Source organism: Danio rerio, chromosome 4 (genome assembly GCF_052040795.2).
Source record: "Danio rerio strain M-AB ecotype USA chromosome 4, GRCz13ab, whole genome shotgun sequence".
In the NCBI taxonomy this organism is placed as follows: domain Eukaryota; kingdom Metazoa; phylum Chordata; class Actinopteri; order Cypriniformes; family Danionidae; genus Danio; species Danio rerio.
The window spans coordinates 62747593-62754712 of record NC_141024.2 but is presented as its reverse complement, the minus strand read 5'-3'; the positions used below and the strand labels follow the sequence as shown (position 1 = coordinate 62754712).

At 35.0% G+C, this 7120-nt stretch overlaps 3 long non-coding RNA genes across 3 annotated transcripts in view; all 3 read right to left on the bottom strand.

Annotated features, from left to right (window-relative positions):
• Nucleotides 1–7120, bottom strand: part of LOC148682305 (uncharacterized) — a 152546-nt gene that overhangs the window by 41975 nt on the left and 103451 nt on the right. The gene's annotated exons all lie outside the window — the stretch shown is intronic.
• Nucleotides 193–3602, bottom strand: LOC147845147 (uncharacterized). The gene is made up of 2 exons (XR_015484458.1): nt 718–3602; nt 193–518 (listed from the first exon to the last, which is right to left on the bottom strand). It is a non-coding gene; the product is annotated as an uncharacterized LOC147845147 (long non-coding RNA).
• LOC147845145 (uncharacterized) lies at nt 3796–6967 on the bottom strand. The gene is made up of 4 exons (XR_015484389.2): nt 6823–6967; nt 6092–6132; nt 5953–6007; nt 3796–5459 (listed from the first exon to the last, which is right to left on the bottom strand). It is a non-coding gene; the product is annotated as an uncharacterized LOC147845145 (long non-coding RNA).

Sequence of the window (7120 nt, the reverse complement as noted above, 5' to 3'; positions counted from 1 at the left end):
ATAAATAACAATATTTACAAATAAGTTCACTTACTTTGTATTTATTTTATTTTTTTACTTTCAGGTGTACACAGTGGTGCTTGAGTCTTATAAAATAATTCAAAATTAATATATTTTAAATTTAAAAAAATATATAAATCTCCATATCTACATCCCACTTATATATTATTAAAGAACTGCCACTCAAATATCTTTTGATAAGAAAACGGTGTTACACACTCCACTGAAGATATCCATAAGCCTACATAGTTATTTTCGTTTGTGAAGCGCAAAAATTTGTTTCCAAACTACTTATAAATTTAATTCTAATTTCCAGCAAGTGAATAAATAAACAATAATATAGAAGTGTGGTCAGAAAACTGAGTTGTTATTTCACAAGGGGTTTTAATTCGTTTTTGACAGTACAGTGGATATTTTAGGCTATATACTACACTACCTCCTATTAAACGTTGACAAAATATATTGTCATTAAAAGCTAAAACTTTTATAAACAAAAGCTTCAGTTCTTTTTCCAGACTCTACACCAGGGGTCACCTATCTCGGTTCTGGAGGGCCGGTGTCCCTGCAGGGTTTAGCTCCAACTTGCTTCAACACACCTGCCTGGGTGATTCAAGTATACCAAGTAAGAGCTTGATTAGCTTGTTCAGGTGTGTTTGATTAGGGCTGGAGCTAAAATCTGCTGGACACCGGCCCTCCAGGAACAAGTTTGGTGACCACTGCTCTACACAGTAAAATCATCAGAGTTAAATTTACTCAGTTCAGCAGTACAGCAGTTAAAGTTAATGAGACAATGATGGGGTTAATTAAGTGATGATTGAGCACTGATGATGAACACCTGCTGTTAATAAGCACAAACAGAGAAGAGAAACACAGAACTACATCTACCTTCAGTCACAGCCGTATATTAGTGGTGGGCAAAGCGAGGCTTCGTGAAACACTGAAACAGTCGAAGCAAATGTGTCGAAGCTTCGAAACCTCACTCCACAGTGACATCTAGTGGTCATTTTTTATGTATTGCTTACATAAAAAACATACATATCCTTCAAGTAACATGGTACAGTGGTTAAGGTGTCAGACTTCCATGCGGGGTTAGTAGGTTTCGAATCCAGACTATTGCAGTTGTTTTGAAATGCTTTGATACCAATTGGTAATGCTTTGCTCTTGTATCGTTTTGTTTCAACATTGGTCTGATATCCGAATGAACAATTTGTGAATAAATATGTCGTTTTTGTCTTAAAACAGGGTTGTTGCTAGATCAAAAACGGTGGCCTGAAGTTATCAAGAATTATTTATATTATTCATTAAATTTCCTATTTATTGTATTTTATTAATGTCTACCTAAACCCAACCATACTGTAAAAATATTTATTATTGTTTTACAGTGTTACAAAAATGATGCTAAATCGATGGCGTAACTGCAGCTACATCCTATTTAGGCTACACAAAACAGAAACATGATTAAAATACATAAAACCATGATTTCAGAGTATTTGTACAAGTCGGGATTCGAACCCAAAACATCATGCAAAGTATAGAACCAATAAGCAAACACACAGTGCTCTAAGCCATATGAGACAGAGATTATTTAATAACCTTGGCAGTCAAATGAGGATTCGCCAGGTCTCGAAACGTTTCTAAGCTGATCGATGCTTTGAATCGCTTTAGTCACGTGACTAGGTGTTTCGAAACACTTTAGTCACGTGACTTGGGTGCTTCGGATCATGCTTCGGTGCAGTGTTTCGAAACACTTGCGCTTCAGGATCTCGACACTGTGTCGAAACATCAGTTTCACGTCAGCCATCCCTACCGTATATAAAATAAACTAAATAAAACACATCAAATTTTTCTAAATCTCAGCAGAGCATCATTAAACAACTCCACAAACAGCAGCTTTACTTTTTAACAACCTGTTTGGCCTTATTTCTGCCACACTCCACAAAATTACATATAGATAATATTAATAATTAACTAAGTCATTTTTTACAACAGCAATAAAAAAATAAAATAAAAACACTTTTTGTGTTTAAGCTGTCACCATTGAGGAGAACAGTAGCTGCTTTACTTGGACTCTGACTCGATTACTGCTGTTAGCTTCTCTTTGCTTGCCAAACAGTGTATTATGGCAAACATTGTATAAAGAGAGCAGTTGTGCTCTGGATAATTGATTCTGTGGTGGTTTAGTCACTGGTCAAATCAGTAAAATTGGTTTTGTCTTAATAAGTTTAAATAATGTTGTATCACAAAATGAGCACTGTATTAAGAAAACAGAGCTCACCAGTACTTTTCTTCAGGTCATAAAACACATTGAACATCTGACACACTTAAAACACACAGACATAAAGAATCAGAGTACGCTTCTCAACTATGGTGAATTTTTTTTTCTCCTCTACAGTGCATGCTGGGAACTATGGATGCATGTTGTATGATTGTCTTACCATGCACTGCAGCCAAAAATAAATAAAACTCTAACCACTGTTGAGATAGATACTCTGATTATTGATGTCTGTGTCTCTGAATTGATTCAGATGCTCAATGTGTTTCAATAAATCCAAAACCACAGCTGAGGTCCATTCTCCTGATAAAACGAGTAGGGGGTAACTGCAGCCTGGAGAAATGGGCGTGGTAAAAGGTAGGGGCGTGGCAAAAGGTTTTTCATTGGTCGGAAGTTTTTTCCGGTAGGGGCGTGGCAAAAGGTTTTTCATTGGTCAAAGTTTTTATTTCCGGTCAAATGCGTTGGCAAATTAGAAAAACATATTACTTAAGCTGCTTGTTTAGCTTAAGGGTGGATCATTCTACTTTATGCTACTGGTGTTGAGAATAAAGAATGAATTAAATGTAATCACAAGTTTCATTAAAATAATTGCTAAATCAGCATTCTTAAGGATACAAATGCTTAAATATCATTAGACAAATGATATGTTTTGGTTCTTTTTACTGGCTATTATAAATGCACTACTTAGAAAAGCATTTTATTCAATACTATTTTAAATTGTGACTTAGTTGTTTCCCAACTGTGTCACTGAAATTATTGCCTAAAATAATTTAAATTAAAAAGATTTTGAAAAATACATTTTATGTCGGGTAAATATATATTGTTCAAATATCACAGATTTATAACAAAGTTAACTCAATAATAAACTTATGTTAAGTGATATTAATCAGTTTAATTATCAAAAAACAAATAAAACAATTTCTTAAAAAACATGCCTTCCACTGACTAAAAATCCATACATACCTCAGTTCATGACAATCCATTAAGTACAAATCCATCCATTCATCGTGTAGTAGCAGTGCATAGAGCAGAAGCCATTAAACTCTTGTCTGAATGCTCTGTACATCCCTTTTCCTCCCATTGCCACAGTATCCAATGGTGTTTATGTAGAGCCAACCACAGGATTTACATCTGGAGAGCTTGAACTCCACTCTATATTTGACCAAGTAACAGTGATGAATGCTCCATCCCCTTCATCATAAACATCTAAACGAACCTTTCAGAACAGGTCTGATGGTAGCTGAATTAAAGACTAAAGACAAAACACACACACACACACACACACACACACACACACACACACACACACAAAATAATAAATGACAACTGTAAAAATGAAAACTAAAAAAAAAAAAAAACTATAAAATAAATTGAAAAAATAAAATAAATTTAAACATACATCACTAAGACCTCCTCTTGGATCCATAGCTGAAGGGAAATGCATGTATACATATTTTGTAAATATAAAATGAAATGTGTATGTATATACACATATATTTGATACTTACAAACATAAGCTGATTGTCAGGTTTTAAGCATTTAAGAGCCTTTATGACACTTGTGCTATTTAAGTCCCATCATTTAGAATGACACTAAAGAACAACTATGATGGAATGTAATTCCATAACTGGGAAAGTATAATGTGTAAATTAATTAGGTTGTAAGTTTGATTAAATAAGTAGTAAATTTCATTGCACAGCAATTTCAGTGTCTTTAAACTCTAAGAATAAAAAACAAGCCTACAACTGCAGCAATCCACAATAAATGGTATTGTGCTGCCATCTAGTGGAAAATTTAGTTTAAAAAGTGATTTCTGCTACATTGGTAGTTGTAAATTGAAAAGCAGTGTTTGAGACATTTTAAATATCATAATGCTCACATACAGTTATATATATATATTCAATTCAATTCAGCTTTATTTGTACAGCGCTTTTACAATGTAGATTGTGTCAAACAGCTTCACATAAATGGTCATAGTAACTGGATCAGGGTAGTTCAGTTTTTAGTGTTTAAGTTCAGTTCAGTTTAGCTCAGTTCAGTGTGGTTTGAAATCATTGCTGAGAGTCCAAACACTGAAGAGCAAATTCATCGATGCGTAGCTTTTCAGATCCTGAACCATGCAAGCAAGTGATGACAGCGGAGAGGGGAAAACAACTTTACAGATAGGAGGGTGAAGAAAAAAAAACCTTGAGAGAACCAGACTCAGTTCGGCATGACCATTTTAATTTCTCCGCTGGCCAAAAGTCTTGTGCAGAGCTGCAGTCTCAGCAGTGGAGGCTGGAAGCTGGCCTCAGCGAAGACTCGTCTGTCCCTGGAGCGTCACTGGAATCAGTCTCGTGCTCTCCACTCCCCTATGACCAACAGCGCAGCAGCAGCTCAGGATACAGCCTGGTCCCGTATATGGACACCTTGGGATCATCTCGTCGCTGGTCTTGGGTCCAATCAGTGACTCCGCATAATCTGAGAACCTCGGGATGAGTATCCCCAGGTGGAAATGGAGAATAAAGAGAATAATTAGCGTAGCTGCTATTCATAGTGTATATAAGCAAGATGTAGAAACTTGTGTGGAAACCCGCTAGGTGATGCATTGAGTGTATGCTTTACTAAACAGATAGGTCTTTAATCTAGTTTTGAACTGGGAGAGTGTGTCTGAGCCTCGGACGTTATCAGGAAGGCTATTCCAGAGTTAAGGAGCCATAAAGGAGAAGGCTCTACCTCCTTTACTCGACTTTGCTATTCTAGGTACTACCAGAAGCCCGGAGTTTTGAGATCTTAAAGAGCAAGCTGGATTGTAGCGAGACAGAAGGTTGGTTAGATAAACAGGAGCTAGATTATTTAGAGCTTTATTGGTGAGAAGTAATATTTTAAATTTAATACGAAACTTAACAGGCAGCCCATGTAAGGAGGATAAATTGGGGTGATTTGATCAGATATGATATAGTCAGATCTCAATCCAATAGAGCACCTTTGGGATGTGGTGGAACAGGAGATTCTGCAGAAACTTGCGTAATGCTATCATGTATATATGGACCAAAATCTCTAAGAAATTTTCCAGTACCTTGTTGAATCTATGCCACGAAGTATTATGGCAGTTCTGAAGGCAAATGGGGTCCAACCCGATACTAGTAAGGCATAGGTGTCAAAGTCAATTCTTGGAGTACCGCAGCTCTGCACAGTTTTGCTCCAACTGTAATCAAACAAATCTAAATATCTAAATCTAAATCTAAATAATCGAGGCATTCAAAAGAGTCTTGATCACCTTGATTATTTGGATCAGATGTGTTAGATTAGGGTTGGAGCAAAACTGTGCAGAGCTGCGGTCCTCCAAGAAATGACCTTGACACCTCTGTAATAAGGTGTACTTAATAAAGTGGCCAGTGTGTGTGTGTGTGTGTGCGTGTGTGTGTGTGTGTGTGTGTGTATATATATATATATATATATATATATATATATATATATATATATATATATATATATATATATATATATATATATATAAATAATATAAATAACCAACTTGTTAACTTGCTATATTTGCATTAAACTTACAGATGCCCAAGATAAGCTCTATACATTTCTGGTTCTTTTTCGTTCTTAAGGAGACCTTGAGGGAAGACAAAAATTAATTGCAAAGTGCTAACTGACATCACTTTAATTGTATGAAAAGATTTTTTATTTACCCTGAGTCTTCAAGCAAGAACCCACACCACAATCTCCTTATGCAAGTCATATAGCCTGTTTTAAATAAAAAGACAATTACTAAAAAGATAAAAAATTCTTCTTCTATACTGGCTAACAAAGTGTTGAGCAAAGACTCACCTCAGAATAGTCAAACCCAACCTCAGGTGCAATGTACAAGGCTAAAAGTAAAAGATGTTATTTAGTTCTAAAATTATGCAGTTGTCATTGTACATTGTAAAACTTACCAAAAGCAAAGACTTCACAGTTATTGGAGAAACACTACATTGGAATGTCCTGGGTAATGTTATAAAATGTATATAAACATGTAAACAAATATAAAATATAAATGATAAATCTGCAAGAATCATCATCAAAAAGTCATGTATTAAAATCATTTAAAGTAAAGCATGTTTAAAATAAGAAGTTTCAAATGTAACAAAAAAGTAACATCCCTTATGCAAAGATGAAAAATATGAAATTACTTGACATACAAATTCATATTTGAATTTTACTTGCATAAAATGTGTCATATATGCAACAAATATTGTGAAATGTTGCAAAAAAGTCCACTTATGTTTTCAACCATTGGAATTACAAATATGTACATGCATGTTCCTAGCCTATATTTTATACTATGATTTTAGTGCACTTTTTTTTTCTCTAAGTGAACATATTTGTTATATTTCTAAATGCATGTTCATAAATGACAAGTGTTAGATGTAAAATAAACATGAATGTTATATATAAGGCTAATTTGCACGTACACATTGGCATGTGTCAGATTTCTATGAGCGATCGCTGTTCACGTATTCACATATGACCCAAACAAATTATATTAAAATGCATACCGCAAAATAACTAGTACTTACGTTTGTGATAAACTGTGCGAGGTTTGTGATTTTGCAGATGAGTGTTTATCATGTGTAAAGCTCTCAAAATATTCACACAAAACAGACACCTAAACATATTACCAACCTGTTTAAATCGTAAATCTTAATACACGTCTGTTTACAGCAGTCAGGTGATTGCTGATTGGCCAAAACATTTGACCGAAAAGAAAACCTGACCAATAAAAAACCTTTTGCCACGCCCCTACCGGAAAAAAATTTCGACCAATGAAAAACCTTTTGCCACGCCCCTACCTTGTGCCACGCCCATTTCTCCAGG